The 16209-nt window shown below is 31.8% G+C and overlaps 1 protein-coding gene across 2 annotated transcripts in view; it reads right to left on the reverse strand.

Moving 5' to 3' along the window:
- Positions 1–16209, reverse strand: part of LOC143198940 (uncharacterized) — a 108712-nt gene that overhangs the window by 87682 nt on the left and 4821 nt on the right. The gene's annotated exons all lie outside the window — the stretch shown is intronic.

Genomic DNA, 16209 nt, shown 5'->3' on the forward strand with positions numbered 1-16209 from the left:
CATTCGGACAATTGTAATTAAATAAAACTAGGAAAGGAAAATTAATATTTTTAATCAGAAAATACATCATTAATGATTATTTAATTCATTAATAAAGTAAAAATTTATACTATTGCTGATACAGTAATACAAATGTAAACCTACATCATAAATAATCATAAATAATTTAGGATTGCACATAAGGAAAACACCAAAATTCATTAAAAAATCCATTTTATCAGCAAAATAATCATAGACTATGAAATTATTTTTGTATTAAACAGAAATAATTTCACCGGCTTGGTTGGCACAGTGGTAAAGGCGACAGGACGGTATTCGCTATACTGTAGCCTACTGTTGCGATAGTCGCGATAGTCCTAGGCAAGAGTAAAATAGAACAAAGAAAATGATCACAGTCACGCCAGTATATACATATATATATATATATATATATATATATATACATATATATACATATATATTATAAATAAAAAACAGACTCATCTGTTTACAAAAATTATTTTGATTAGCATATATCAAAGATCTTCTACTGTTAAAAATTAGATACTAGATAACTTGCACTACCTTAATTTTAGTAGTATGTAATCTGGACTGGAATTATCTGACAAATAGTTTCGTAAAGAATCCTTAATTGCTTAATTTTGAAAGTAATATCATGATAGTACAAAAACTTGTGCTAAATATAACTGAAATTGAATTTCACGTTTTTATAATCAGGAAATACAGTAAATTGAGTGTGTTTGAAGGAATTGGCAAATTAATTACGGAATCAAATTGACCTCAAATGTAGTAAACTGTTTTCATTTATCGAAAAAATATGTAGGATTAAAGCAATACTGATATTATTTAGTCACATGCTACTATAGATACTAAAAGAAAGTTATAACCTGATAAACAGAGGATAGAATAGGAAATGTAAAATAAATTGGATAAAATATATTTTTAATCATTACTTACAACAATAAGTTGTTGATATATCATATCAGAAAAGAAGAGCAAAATAAAAAAGCAAATAAATCGTGCTATATCTCGAAATCTTTATGTTATCTAAAAACTATTTATTACAAACATATGTTGCAATGAACATAAAATTTTATCTCATTTGTTGTAACCATAAATACATTGCGAAATAATGTATAAACATTCTTATTGTTATTATTAATTATAATGGAAATTTTATAGAATGCTATTGCGCTAATTAGAAATCAATGTTCTTGAAAGGATCTTTATCAGCACCTTCGAGTTTAAATTAATGAGTCCGCATCTAACGAGATACGAGATCTAATATCAATGAATCACTTGTAAAAATCTAGGGTAAATTAACATGTTTATTATATCATAATTTACCTCTAACGAAGAATAATTTATAGGCAACTAATTTATTCTAAAACAGGCCGACGTCAATAAACAAAACAGAAGGTTGCAGCTAAATAGACCTCGAATTACAAAAAAATTAATCATCCAATTCCTGAAAAGTCGAATTAGCATAAGTTAACCTTTGGTTTTTTAATCAAAAAGCAATCGTACAGAGGATGTAGCACCCATTATCCTTTCATAATAGTACATTTATATTTAATCTAGTTTTTTAAGAACATTTTAAAAATTTATTAGTTTACATATATAACCAAAGCATATAATGTAGAAAAATAATAAATAGTTATTTTCTGTAACTTATTGGTTTTTAGTTATCTTATTTTGTTATCAACGATATATATTGGTGAAATGTAAAGTATATCAATGTAAACAACTGTTAAAACACCTAACATAACTATTAAACTTGATAGTTGTCAAAGAATTTTCTGAAAACATAATTGTGATTAATAAATTGTGTCTAGACGTTTGTTTATATTCTAATAGGTCAACTGAAAAGTTCCCGGCCTGACACATAGATGGCGCTACTAGAATTAAGTCCAAATGTTTTTTAGTTAGCCCTAACCCTCAGAAGATGCGTATATAAATTTGACAGCTGTCGGATCATTAGTTTGTCAATTATAGCATTTTGAGTGAAGCAACTTTTGTTATTGTGAAAAAAATGGATAAAAAGGAATTTCGCGTGTTGATAAAATATTGCTTTGTGAAGGGAAAAATACTGTTGAAGCAAAATCTTGGCTTGATGCCGAGTTTCCGGACACTGCCCCTGGAAAATCAATGATCAAGGATTGGTATGCTAAGTTTAGACGTGGTGAAATGAGCACCGAAGACGGTGAACGCAGTGGACCCCCAAAAGAGGTTACCGACGAAAACATTAAAACATATCCTCAAAGTTATTTTGAATGACCGTAAATTGAAATTGAATGAAATAGCAGACACTCTAAAGATATCAACTGAAGGTGTACATCATATAATTCACGAATATTAGGGTATGAGAAAGCTCTGTGCAAAGTGGGTACCGCGCGAGCTCACTTTTGAGCAAAAATAACGACGAGTTGATGATTCGGAGCAGTGTTTGAAGATAATCAAACGTAATAAACCCGAGTTTTTGCATCGATATGTCACAATGGATGAAACATGGCTCCATCATTTCACTCCGAAGTTCAATCGACAGTCATCCGAGTGGACTGCACACGATGAACCCGGTCCAAAGCGTGAGAAGACGCAACAGTCGGCTGCAAGGTTATGGTGTCTGTATTTTGTGATGAGCATGGAATATTTTTCATTGACTACCTTGAAAATGGAAGGTCCATCAACAGCGACTATTACATAGCGTTATTGGACCGGTTGAAGGACGAAATCGCCGAAAAACGGCCGCATTTGAAGAAAAAGAAAGTGCTGTTTCACCAAGACAGTGCAGCATGTCACAAGTCAGTGATAACGATGGCAAAAACCGATGAATTGGGTTTCGAATTGCTTCCTCATCCACCGTATTCTCCATATCTGGCCCCCAGCGACTATTTACTGTTCTCAGATCTCAAAATAATGCTCGCTGGGAAAAAATTTTCTTCGAATGAAAAGGTGATCGCCGAAACTGAGGCCTATTTTGAAGCAAAGGACAAATCGTACTACAAAAATGGTATAATAGTGTTTGAAATGGAGGGTCGCTAAAATCAGTGTATCAACCTTGAAGGGAATTATGTTGAATAAAGAAAAACTAATTTTGCCAAAAAAATGTGTTTTACTATGGTAGGCCGGGGACTTTTCAATTGACTTGTTATGGGAAAGTTCCAAAAAGAGAGAAAATGGCTACCACACAAATTGACTAAGAATGCCATTTCGAAACGTTTCAACACCACAATTTCACGACGACAATCCCAATCGCCAAAGTGTATGGGTTAGTCAAGGAGAGCCCACATCGATACTGAGGCAGAATATTTGTGAGCATAAAGCCTTGCTGTGCATATAGTGGGTTCAGCAAGGTATAGTGTATTACGAACTATTAAGATTGAATGAGACTATTAGTACAGATGTAAACTAAACATATTGCTCAATATCATTAATCCATAGCGGACGCTTGGGGGACGAGTGTCTACTTTTCAACCAACACAATGCTGTTAATGCGACAGTAATTTGTTCTCTGAATTCCGCCATAATTGGCGGTAGGCTACAGCTGTTCTGGTCTCGGACAATATCTAGTATCTAGTATCTATTGTTAGTCTAGTATCTTATTGTTCATCTCATCTATAAGGTCGACTTCGCCACAAAAATCTATAAGGAACTCGTTCACTTTCCATTGGACAGACAACAAACATTGTAATCTACGTCCGTGAATTTGTTCTTCAATTTTCCATTGATATTAAACGAATGACTTGACTCAAATATCACATTTAAAAAAACCTCAAGTTCACAGATGCTAAACTACTATAGAGATTGTTATAATAAAGACCAGCAATAGCCAGTAACAGACGCAAAGTCAGCCTCTTGCATGACAACACTCGGCCGTTGTTAGAGTTGAAAGAGTTATGAAAGATACACTTTTGCAGCTCGAATGGGAAGTTCCGCCGCACGCAGCGTATTTATCAGATATAGCGCATTCGTATTAGGGATTCAGAAAAAATTTCGATATATCGATATTATCTGAAAAAAATCTGTTCTATCTATTACGTTCAATTAAAAATGAGGCCTTGACCTTATTTTATGTAACTTTTTTATGTAAAAGGGTAAAATTTGATATGGAATAACTATACCAATTCATCATAATATCAATCAAGTATCTCAATCCGTATTTTAATCAGCCGTAGCTATGTCGATGACTATACCTATATCAGTCAATGAATTATAATCTATTCAAAGTTTTTTTAGTAATGCGTGATAGATATTTGTGACGTCGAAACATTGTAATGTTGCCGCATCAACTCTGAGTTTTAGTTCAGTTTGGCTTTGACATACAAGAAAATTCTAATCTAAATAATAAAATTTAACAAACATGTTATAAAATATAATTTATTTTAACATTATAGTATATCTGAAGTTACTAAAGTTAATTATACAGCCACAATAATTTATAGGTAAGAGTTAAAACCTCTTAACACTATTGAATTAAAGAATTTTGCATAAGTCTGACAGCCGGTCGCCAACGTACCCAAAATAATTCAAAATATTAGTAATTATTACTACAGACTAAAAACCGACAAACGTTATTTTACAGCTTTGATTATTTTGATACATTTTAAATGGCTCCCAAATAATAGATGGTCAGTGTCACAAATTGATTGCAGCTTTAATAAAATATTTCGAAAAGGAACGAGATAATAGAGGCCCCCATTTTATAATTTCCGTTAGAGAGGTAATTATTGATTATATTAAATAATATATGTCCCTACAATTTTATTGAAAATGTTTTTTAGCGGGTTGCTGCCGCACTAAATATTAGTGTGGGTACTGTGAATAACATCGCTTACAAAATAAGAAATAATACGTTAGATTCTCCCGTGAAGAAAACCAGTCTACATACAAAGTGGGTGACGAATCTTGCCCATCTTGATATTGGCTCTATTCGAGACCAAATATACGAAATGTATAAGAACAGTAAGTACACAAACTATTTTATCGATATAAACATAATTTAATAAAATTATTTTAGAGAAAATTGTCTGCCTGGAAAGTATACATAAAAGAGTTAGGGACATGCAGCTTTTTGAGGGACGTAAGACAGATATAATATCAATAAAATAAGACCAAGGAAGATAAACTATTTGAATTTGTGTATCTTGATGAAACTTGAATATTTCAAAATGGTTCATTGTGGACCTCTTGGCAAGACAGTAATAAAAAAAAAGTGTGACAACAAAAATTGATGGAAAAAGGAAAAAGTTACAATAGCATTCGATTAGGTTTTGTTTGTCATTATATTTATTAATAATTAATTGCAGATATATTGTTGGTCAAGAATGGTGGATATGTGGAAGGAAGCATTGTCAACCATAACACCTTCGGTTTGGATGAACACAGTAAATGGTGGAATCGTGAACATGTTTTAGACAGATTAGAAATTAACAGTTTAGGATTGAATTGGACAGTGAGTCGGAAAGTGAAAGACACTGAAGGAAACTTTCAGGATATGTGATAATATTGTGCAATGCTGGAACCTAACACAGAGTGATGAGAGTGGAAACAACTAAAGGTATGCGCATAATTAATTATAAATAATTATAATAAATATAACTGTAGAAAATGGTATTGTAGGGCGTGAAAGATTTGTGTACGCAGATATGATTATAATTGTTCAAAATTAAACATGCACATTAGGTTAGAACGTATGAGGAGAGAATGAATACTAACTGTTTTGTAGATATGGTAAATGTATTAGACATAATTCACTGATTAATTTTATGAAGAATGGTGTACACATATAGTAGCAGGAGAAATAAAATATACCGTGGTACCAAAATGACTTGACAAGTAAACACACCATCGAAGGAAACAAGAACTAAACGTAAAAAGGTAAATATACTCTCGAATTAAAGTAAAATACGTTTCTCAGGTATACAATTATTAGTTAGGTGGATTAGGCCTCCAGGGGGGATACCACTACATAAGAAAACGCCTAGAAACCCTACCTCATGGGTGGTGTGGAAAAGAGTTGAATGTAAACAAACAAAATCAAACCTACAAAATATTATACATGTGTTCTTATTTATAATTTTAAGTCCTTCGATAATATAGGTATTAGATGTACTATAATGTTAAAATAAATTATATTTGATAACATTTTTGTTCAATTACTTTATTTAGATTAGAATTTTCTTGTATGTCAAAGCCAAACTGAACTAAAACTCAAAGTTGATGTGGCAACATTGCAATGTTTCGATGTCACAAATATCCATGACGCATTACTAAAAAAAACTTTGAAGACTATACATACTGTAGCGATCTTGAGGCATGTCGAATTTTATATCGTGGAATAACGGTCTACAAGATACCCAGAAATATAATCCCACATGTTGAACAAGGGCGGGGTGCCAGCAGTGCCAACTAGAACCCGATAATGAATAGCTGGCGGCAACCCCGAGACGTATATCTGGGATGTTATTGAAGGGTATTTCGAATCATTCAGTGCTCAACCATCGTTTGGTTTAGACGTGCCACCATCAACTGCCCAAACCTCGTCTCCAGGTAACACCGCTGCCATCCGTTTTATCATTTGTATTTTTATAGTTTTATATTACTTCAATAAATAACGTTCACAAAATGTAAACACCACTGTTTCATTTCGTTTTTTTTTTCACGGAGCCATATCATTTACCCTAAAATACCATACCTAATATAATAGTAACACTGTAAAAGTAACTATTTTAACAACTTAATCTCCAAAGTCATCATGTAATCTTAATGAATATATTAAAAAAATATTTTATATTATAAAAAAATGATATAAAAATAAAAATATGACTACGATCAATGAATAACTTGAAATAAATAAAATTATAGAAAAAAAAATTAAAAACCAAAAACACCCACATTTACAGTCTAGTCTATATATAGTGTTAGCATGCGACAAATATATATTCCAAAAAAAAGCTTTACATAATTAATACTATGACTACTTCAACCTATGACTCCACAGTCCAACTATTTAATTATGGTATATTATTTTTAAATATTTGTAGAGCATTACCAATAATTTCATGTATATAATAGTCTATAAACTAAAATAAAAGCAAATCCTTTATTAATTAGTAATGTTCTACTAATGTTTAAGAACAAATAATAAATTGACAAACCAACATTAAATGATATTTAAGGCACCCTGATGAGTATGATTACGATTAACACACAAACTCTATTTTTAGTTCTTAATAATTATTTTTTTATATATCTCTATCTTAATTTATCTTTAATAACAATGATTAGTTAATCCAAAATAATTCATATATTTTTTAAGATGTATGTACAGGGCGAAATTAATTCTATTTAGAAAATAACTAAAAATTTATCATATCAAGAGATATATAGGTTTATATGTTTAAACTACCTTACGGAACGTTTAAAAAAACATAAATACCCTTAAAAATAAATGACCCTACGTATATTTAACTCTCTCTTATTTCTCTTCCTTTGTTTGCTCAAAATTTGAATCAACAAATTTATAAAAATTTGACCTGCCATATAAATATTATTTAAGGTAAATATGTTTTCCTTGAACATGTCTCCTTAACCAATTATGTACAATTTACCAAATCATTCAGCTTCTATACTTGTCACCATCATTTAAATAATATAACTAAGTTTAAAGATATAAAAAATAAATATACGAAAATACTAATAAATATGGTCTAAGAACATTTAATAATTAGTGAAAAAAATACTGTAGGTTTCTTTATTAGGTTATTCTTCAATTATGAGAAGCAAAAACAGCAGAACCATACATTCGACGCCATCTCACTATTCTGTCTTATATCGGATTCTAATAATAAATTCTAATAACATAGTGAACTTCGCATTCACTAATAGTGGAACAAAATCGCATTTAAATGCGATTTGAAAAGAATTAAACTGATTCTGCGCGTCAGTTCATCACTATAGTCCATTCAAAATAACAATGAAGTCGCGTCATCACGAGGTTTTATATATTGCCTATCGCAATTTGTAAATTCGTTTCACAGTTAGACAATATTTCCTTCTCATTTTATTCTAGTTAAAAAGAGATGCACTCGTGTCTGATATATTCGAACATGTAACCGAATCAGCCTACAAAATTCGTCTGGTTGTCAAACGTCTGCAAAATTCTCCAAAACATTAGTGACAATAATTACGGGTTATAAGTCGGCAAACCTTGTTTTAGCTTGTTTTGAGAAATCTCAAATCGCCATTTATTGTTCCTCCGATTGAAAATGCCGAAGTCATTAGACAGCCAGAGTCAGATACAGATGGCGCCTCAAATCAGTTACTTCAAAGACGAACGAGATAATGGAGGTTCTCTCTTACCAGTAAAATATTTTAGAGAGGCAAATATTGATACTGTTAAATACTAAGTTACTGCGGTTTTTATTGGAAATATTTTAGCGTGTTGCAGTGCACTGTGACTAAACCATCTGAAAAATGAAAAACAATATAACCTTAGATTCACTGAAAATAAACCGTCCTCGTAGGAAGTGGGTGGCGACTCAAAATCAAATGTATAAAAACAGTGAGTACTTTTTTCAATATAAATATAATTTAACATAAGTATTTCATAGACATCTGTTAGTGTGGAAGGTATACACAGAGGAATTGAAAATAAAACAAGAACTAAATGCAAAAAGGAAAATATGCTCTGTGATGAAAGTAAAATACATTACTTGGATATACAATTGTTAATTGGGTGGATAAGGCCAGCAGGGGATACCACTACATAAAAAAATGGCGTCTTATGGTGTGGAAAATTCAATGTTCAATGTAAATATAAAAAATATTTTGACGTGAGTTCTTTTTTTGAAGTCGATTCAATTTTTTTGTTAAAAATATTTTATTTTGCTCTTTTAAGTGTTAGATATTTACTCAATAAATTAAGCAGCTATTTTATTAAGTATTACAATGGGTAGGTCAAGTAAAGGTAGAGCCAGTATGAGGAAAAATAGTAATAAAGTAACAATGATTGAAAATAAGGAACGCTTCAGGCCCCAGCGTCCGTTACCTAGTCTAGGTGATTTGACAAATGTTTTAATCAAACTAGAACAACAAAAAGTTGTTTCCCCGTCGGGAATCGAACCCACGACCTCCGCAGGTGAGTTAAACGGTCTACTCATTACCCATAGAAGCAGTTGCCTGCGGTATTTCTACGCCTTTTTATATGACATGGTTTGTACTTAAAAAGCAAACTGAATGGCTATTACATTGAATTACTTCAGATTTTCCGTCCCATCAATTCAGCAATAATATTATACACAAATATCTGACTATTTTATGTATAAAAATATATGAAAATTTTGTACATTTCTTTCAGTTTAAAGTTCAGGTTTACCATCGATTTCCCCCCACCAGATCAAAAATAAATAAAAAATAAAATAAAAAATCAGAAATAAATTTAGAAAACAAATGTAGATGACGCGAGTTCATTGTTTTATTGAACTATATGTATACGATTTTTGGTACTACTATGATTCTGAAGCAAAACCAAAGGCTAAGAAGTAGTATACATGCCGCTATTTAATTGCGAAGGAAGGTCATAATCAGAAAAATGACCAAGAAAGTGTTAATATTAGCTCTTTAGAATGCAAAAGATTTTTCTTGCGATTACTTCAAACTGGAAAAAAACTACTCAAATTATCATTCAATTTTAACAACTCAAAAAAATGCAATGAGCTAATATATCAGTAAATTAAAGGAGCATGAACATGAACATATTTTCATCCGACATTGTACTATATTTTTAAGTTTGATAATGCATAAATTAATCGCTACATTATCAAAATATATCGATTTGAATTGAGAATTTGAACCGAACAATATAGATGTCTTATCTAGACCAAAAAGTAAACGTTCAAGAAGGCAGGATGATCAAAACCACTCAATTTCTAGCGACTAGTGACATTAATAAGATTTTCACGAATTTCGATTCAAATCGTGACTCTAAGCAGCAAATCCGATTTCTTTTGTTCAAAAATAATTTTTAACAGCTAATGTGCGAGCAGGCTACAAAGAAGCTCCGTTTCTGTAACTAAAATATTATTTGTATTAGGATTCTATTCTACTGGTCGAATATTTCACTTATTTGGGGACATTTACATTTTTCGACGCTTCCATATCGACGCCCTTTTTTGTTGTACTTTAGAATCTCTTTTTACCAATTAGCATTTATCTAGACTCGATCAACTTCTTAAATTGGGCTTCGTACCACGGACCTCGGCATTAAGCCTACTAACAGACGAGTAGCCAACGCAGAAATCATCCCAGAAGACATCCTGGTTACTGGCGTGACTGATAGCTTTCCCTGTCCGATTTTACAGTATTGCCTAACGATAATTACAAACATAAATTTACAACCAGGTCGTGACGGGATTCGAACCCACAGCTATCACGGCAGTAAGCCAGCTGAAGCCTATATATATATATATATATATATATATATATATATATATATATATATATATATATAAAACAATGGCGAGAGACGTATCTGATAAAGAAAGGCCGACTAATCAACCAGTTAATAGGTTAATTATATCAAAGTTAAAGCGTTAAAATCAAGACAAGTGATGTAAATACAGTAGAGCTAGATTTCAAAGCTTGTTCTAGTTTCCGTTATATCCATAAAAATTAAACCTTGAACGGTTGTATATAACATGAACAGCGATAAAATTTTGCCTTATATTAATAAAATATTATAACTGGTCATCAATGGTTGACATTGACTCCAGTTTGATATAAATAATTATATACATAACGCTACAGTCAATATGTGTAGATTTTTCATTATAAAAAGTTTATTAGCAATATGTGAAAACCAAAAATATATTACCAATTTTTGTCTATCATCGATCATATGCGAGTCGCTCAATAAGTAAAAGAGACGGTAAAATTAAAAAACGATTTGTTTCTAATAAGCATCATGGCCAACTAGATAACTGCCTCAATAACATACATTACATTTAATTAACTTGTATTATCTACTCAAGTATTTTTGTTTATACTCGTAGTATTTAGAAAATGTGTTAAATGAACAACATAATGTGAAATAATAAATAAATTCGGTACATTCAAACGGAAGGCTTCCAAAGTCGCATACTTTTAGTAATACTTATTCTACAAAGTTATACCATAGCCGGTTTAAAAGGTAACAGACTCTACTAATCAAAAGTTATTGTGTTTTAAAAGGGGAGATTCCAGAAGGTCATTTTCGGCATATGGGTTAGTCATACCAGTTAGACGGTTTAAGAGTCTTATATAACGTCGCATTGCCGTAATTATCTTTCCAGCATATTTTTACTACTGTGCAGATAATCGACGAACAAAATTGCTTTTGTATCCCAAATATCAAATATTAAATGATATTCTGATTGTGATTGCTTCATGAGATTCTAGCATTGAGTAATACATGGTATTAGTCAATGAACTCGAACTCTTTCGAATTCATTCAATTCGATTCAAACTCGAATTTATTCGAATTCCTAGCGAATAGCCTTCGAATAGCATTTCAAAGGCTTAACAGAGAAATGGTCTAAGTTGTATTTGGATCAAATTCATAACTCATCTGTTCCTGTATCTAGATCTGTTTAGACGATAGATAATTAATAGTTCACTCCAGAGGTAAAGGGATAGTTTTGCGTTGTTGATGCAATGATTATTGGAAGAAAGAAAAGCATTACTAAACAGTATTATGCGTCGTTATTATGCTCGCTAAATAAACAAATCAGTTAAAATGTCCTCATTTGAAGTAGAAAAAACCTCTTCCATTAAGACATATACGGATGAACATTTTCAGGGATTTTTCTTAGATGACTCAAAAAAGTTGGAAAAGCGTATCGTTCCTCGTTGAACAATAGAACTACTGCACATGGATGTACCTCATACGAACTTCATGGGCCAGTAACAGTGTTTGATGTCTATTCTCTATAGACAGAACAAAGTAGAATATTTTATATACCTCTTCTAGTTTTGTTTAATGTACTGGATAATAATTTATTGTCGAATGTGCAACTAAAGCCTACAACCTACAACTATCTCTACTGATGAACCAACATATTGGCCATCATATAAAAACAAAAGCACCGATCAAAATATCCATACAAAAATATAATAATAAAATAATAAGTTAAAGGTAATAATCCGAAAAAATCGTTTCTCCAAATTGACCTTTAAATACTAAGATACATATGGAAGAAGTAGCAATAAATATAATAAAATATACGGGAGGTACACAACTAATAATAATGAAATATCTCCAAGAGAATACTATAAACCATCCATAATGCAACCGGCTTGATAGCCGCAGTTCTTAAGGCGATAGGGCGGTCCTCCTATTGCCGCGATAGTAGCGAGTTCGAATCTCGATAGGGTTTGCAAATTTATATATTTGTGATTATCCATAGGAAAAAGTGTAAAATCGAACCAGGATAATCATATCAGTAACCTGACTCTGTATTACCAAATAAAAATATATTCCTGACAAAACTTAACAAGACAGATATAAAAGAGCTGAATGAAAGACATATGGTCAGAAAAAAGAAAAATGAAGGATGTCAAATATACAGAAAATAACAGAAAATTAATTTGGAAAGAAACAACAAAGCTTAAAAGATCCAACCCCATTTAACATAATGACAATAATTGAGCTAGGAACAATAAAGAAAAGGCTAAAATGTTCTTTGATTACTTAGAAATGTATTTAAGCCTTTCCTGTCTGACACTTCAGTGTACGTACCAATATATCGAGTGTAACAAAGTGTTACACGCTAATGTACCTACCAATAAGCAAATATGCGTGATGCCTGAAGCACACTGATTAAAACTGATATTTCTATCCGACTTGATTAATGGACGGATAGAAACTTTAGAATTATATTTCACACAGCAGACCATTTACTAAAATAATTTTCTAAGTGTCTTGTATGACTAGAAATAGTTAGTCCCCACTGGGCAGATTATTGAACCACTAAGGATAATAAAAACATTTATGAACAATTTTTGTAAACTTCGGCATCACTTTAACATAATATGCCAATATGCATGTATGCAATAGTTCGAACACTCAACACAACGGCTTTTTTAAAGTATAATTAAATTTATATTATTTAACTAAAAATACATTTCGTCATGTAATACTCCACAACTAGATTTTCACTATAAACTAACCCCTTAATAGTAGTGTTTTAACAGTTTTCCTATTACTATTATTCATTTATTCAATGTATACAGACACTAATTAATTAAAGAACACTTAAGATTGAATTTTCGGCATTAATAACTTCTGTTGCTTCATTTGAATAAATCTACCGCCGAACCCTATCAAACATATTTACAAACTTACTGTCAGTTTTGCTTTCAACGATTTAAAAACAGTGATTTTGATATCAATGGCATCAAAAGTCTGGAGAACCAAAAAACTGACAGCTCAAACTCTCAAAGAGGTTTTAAGACGGCTTAGCAACTGATAAATCAGACGTTCAGATGCGATACAAAAATATTCAAAAGGAAGGAAGATAGCTACCAGAATGAATGAAATTGTTACTACAACTGTCCAGCAATTGAACAAATTGGATAATTATTTATTACAAAAAATAGTAGCAAAAGAGACTAAACGCATATCTTGCATGACAACACTCGGCCACGTGTTGCAAAAGTTATGAAACAGTCTTGCACCTTGAATGGGAAGTTCTACCGCATCTAGCGTATCAACCTAACATAGAGCCTTCTAATTACCACTTGTTTAAATCGATGCAGCGTGGTTTGGCACAGAGTTTCGAAGTGTGAAAATGAAACGATCCTTGGATCGCTACCAAACCAACACCGTTCTTTCGACACGATATCGCCATATCGCTAGAAACTTTCTTTAACTATTTTTATTGTGCATTTTTAAGATGTAGAAGAGATTTAATTTAGTTTAATTACCTAAATTTAAACCGATATTGAATCAATATAATTTAAACCTTGAATTATTGCGTTAGGAAAGATTAACTTAATGGTAATGTTGGTACAGCAGAACTGATTACATATAAACGGACTCACGTATTCGCTTAATAATTCAATATATACCATGTTCTATTTCCTGATATGAGTATATTCAACTGTTAACTATGATATTTTAAATAATATGAATACAAGCTATGTTATAAACTGATATTTTGCCAATTTGATTGAATTGAATGATTATAAAACAAAATGGGTGCCTAGTTAGACATGTATATATTATATTACCAATGTATGCCGGCGTCGGCTAAAACGGTTATTATTTCTAATATAGCACAAGTTTGTTTTACAAGAGGAGGAAAAACTTAATAATAAAATGTGTTAGTGACTTTTTGGTAATCATAGGGATCACCATTGTTTTGATAGTTGGCAGTTAAGAAGGAAAATAAGTTTAAGATGCAAACCCAAATCAACTAATGTTTAAATCTCTATATAACATAAACTGGTTTTATATTCAACGTTATTGTATTATATCAATCTATTGAATTGATTGGAACCTTTTCCAAGATTGTTATAAGTTATGATCCACAATAATATAACATATACACTTCTCCAAAATTATATACAAAAAAAAACATTCCAATTAGCGCAATTTTGTTATTTTACAATATATGGAAAATATGGACCAATGGTACCCCCAATGGTTAAGGGGACAGCTCTTCTACCACTGCGATAGTCGTCGAATCGAAGGTTAAAATCCAACTAAATTAAAATCCAAGGAAAATCGTACCAGTCATGCTAGTCACAAAGCTTGGTAAAACCGAATGTCTTCTGGGACGGTCTCTAAAGTTGGTTACTCGCCAGTCGGTAGGTTTAATGCCGGGGACTATTTTAAAACTGCCTGAATGGTGAACGAGTGAGACGGGTGTCTAATAGATAAAAACCCTCAGGGTAGCTTTGCATCGCCCTTCAGAAAGACGCCTCTTCTTTCCATTAAATAAAATACGTATTTTGAAGTAAACTAATAGTTTTTATGTTTAAAACCATTTTCTATATTATAACTAGCATAGTGGGGAGATTTTTGATCCTTTGGCTGTTTTGAATTATTTCAATTAACCGGAATCAAATAAATTATCAAGAAAAGAAGAGAGGTTGACATTGTATTGGGAATCGTTCCGCAGTTACTCGAAGCACCCCTTGGTGTAGTTAAATGGTGTTCGGGCAAAAGTCACAAAAGGTGAACTGAAGGTGCTCAAAGATGCCTAGCCATAACTGTACCAAGTAAGAAATATTTAAGCTTTGAAAAACACCCCTACTCCGTGGATTCCCGGCATATGACTCACAATTCAAGGTGTAAGGCAACTAAAAGGGGAACTTCAGTCCGCCATCAATTAATATAGTCTACTGGAATTTGGACAGAAGTTTACAGTTCAAGGTGAACCACCACCGAATGTAGATTTCAGTAGCTCAGTTTCTTAGCCGTAGACTATCGGAATCTGAAGTAACCAAAATTTAGAAAACCATTTCATAGAGGGACGCCATGGAAATCTGTATGGAAATCATGGAGCAAAAGCAAATCGATCGATGAAGGTATGATCGATACTCAACAATTGTTATGTAAGCTGCCCAGATAGAAAAACAACCCGGTATGTCCTCGTGGCCGTTTTTTTTAGGAGGGAAGTGTTATGTGATGCTGGTTACGGCATGAACAATCCCAATCCCGGCCATCTCTTTAAAACTATCTGAATTTTGAACGAGTGAGACCAAGCCAAGGCTTGTTTTCTAATATACTTAAATACATTTTATTTAATACTAAAAATGAATTAAATAAAACCTAACGTTAAACTAAACTAATGTACGGCTTAATCACGCGGTTTCATGCCTATTTTGTTTTCGTATTTACTGATGGATTTTATTTATCACCAATACTTTAACATAAAATAAAAACTTACAAAACAACTATAAATCTAATTTTCATTCCCCGTATTAAATAAAAAGCCATATTCTAATTAAAATATTGACACGTGTATATGTATCGACTTTTTTATGTCTCAATTATTTTATTTTGTTATATTCTTATCTTTTAAGAATACCTGAATGCTTTACTGTTAGCCATTCATTCACAAAACGGTTATCAAAATCTACCTAGTAACGGTAAGACGTACTTTCGATAATTTTATCGCGATTTTTGGAGGTAATGACTTTCATATTCGTTTAATTTGATTCATT

Source organism: Rhynchophorus ferrugineus, unplaced genomic scaffold (genome assembly GCF_030347505.1).
Source record: "Rhynchophorus ferrugineus isolate W39M unplaced genomic scaffold, kcgeb_rfMv2 rfM1, whole genome shotgun sequence".
Lineage (NCBI taxonomy): Eukaryota > Metazoa > Arthropoda > Insecta > Coleoptera > Curculionidae > Rhynchophorus > Rhynchophorus ferrugineus.